The sequence below is a fragment of the Sciurus carolinensis genome, chromosome 7 (genome assembly GCF_902686445.1).
Source record: "Sciurus carolinensis chromosome 7, mSciCar1.2, whole genome shotgun sequence".
NCBI classification, from domain to species: Eukaryota; Metazoa; Chordata; class Mammalia; order Rodentia; family Sciuridae; genus Sciurus; species Sciurus carolinensis.
Window position 1 is genome coordinate 130417027 of NC_062219.1, and position 1519 is coordinate 130418545.

A 1519-nucleotide genomic window follows, 5' to 3' on the forward strand; every position below is an offset into this window, starting at 1 on the left:
TCTGGCCGGTCTCGGGGAAAGCCCAGCGGACGCACCGCGCGGTTCTCGCAGCAGGCCTTCCGGAGCCCCTGGGCCGGCCGGCTGGGGACACAGGACGCTGGGGCCCTGCCAGCGGCCGGACTTGGAAACTGCCTATTCTGAGTCCTGGGATGCAGGGCAGGTCGGGCTACCCCGAGATCGAGTCGGGAAAGGGCGTAGTCAGGGCGGATTTTCAACCAACCAGCCGTGAGAAGCTCTGCCGTGGAGGGTTTCCGTAGTGTAGTGGTTATCACGTTCGCCTAACACGCGAAAGGTCCCCGGTTCGAAACCGGGCGGAAACAACAGCTTAGTTTATTTTGCAAATTGAATTTACTCGAACATTGGTCTTTCCATCAAAAGATGATGTAATCGGAGCGCGGAGATTTCCTTCCTTGCGCCCCCTGAAGCCGTTCAGGCCCTGCAGGAGTTTGAGCAGTGCGCAGATTGGCTGCGGAGCCTGGGCGCGTTCAGGGTAACCGAGGCGAGCGCATCGGGAGCACAGGCCCAGGGCAGACTAGCCGGCCACTTGTACTCTGACAAAATGAGGAGGCGTGGGGTTTTAAGCAGGGAAATGATTCCACCCAGGCGATTTAAAGGTCTTTCTGCCGTCTCTAGGGAGAATATTTTGTACCGACAGAAGAAAACCAGGAGATGCACGTCCCTTCAGCTGAAGCTAACAGTGGCGTGGACAGGATGGTGACACTGGAGGTGATGAGGAATAGGGTTTGGGTACATTTTAGGAACAAAGCCAAGAGGAGTGGATGTGAAAAGTGAGAGAAGGAATAAAATCAGTGATAACCTACAATGTTTTTACGGAAAAAGTGGGAGTCGTCATTAACTGAAAAGGGAAAGACTGGATGTAGCAGGATTATGGGACGTGGGCGAGATCGGGAATTCAAGTTCAGACATGACAAGTAGTTTTGAAATCCAAGCGTCATCGAGGAGTCAGTTGAGTGTCCACACCTGGAATCTGAAGAACTGCACTAGAATGGGAGTCACATAGGCATTATTGAAACACAGACTGAGAGTGTAAGGAAGAAGGTCCCAGGAATCAATCCTATAAGAATGCTGCAAAGAAGAGGTGGAAACCAAGGCTGCACAGGAAAATGTGAGGTGATAAGACATTCCGAGACCTGTCAGAGGACACAGAAGGAACGCTTCAAGGATAGCTGTCTGTTCCTCCCAGAATTCAAGAAAGGGATGGCTGAGAGAGTGATCAGTAACGGAAGGCAGAGGGAGAGAACAGGAAAGGAAGGTCATGGGAGTGAACAGTAAGGGAAGGTCCTGGGAGTGAACAGTAAGGGAAGGTCCTGGGAGTGAACAGTAAGGGAAGGTCTGGGAGTGAACAGTAAGGGAAGGTCCTGGGGTGAACAGTAAGGGAAGGTCCTGGAGTGACAGTAGGGAAGGTCCTGGGAGTGAACAGTAAGAGAAGGCCTGGGAGTGAACAGTAAGGGAAGGTCCTGGGAGTGAACAGTAAGGGAAGGTCCTGGGAGTGAACAGT

The 1519-nt window shown here is 52.6% G+C and overlaps 1 non-coding gene across 1 annotated transcript; it reads left to right on the forward strand.

Annotated features, from left to right (window-relative positions):
- Positions 1 to 247: 247 nt before the first annotated feature.
- On the forward strand, positions 248 to 320 carry Trnav-aac (transfer RNA valine (anticodon AAC)). The gene has a single exon. It is a non-coding gene; the product is annotated as a tRNA-Val (tRNA).
- The last annotated feature ends 1199 nt before the right edge of the window (positions 321 to 1519 follow it).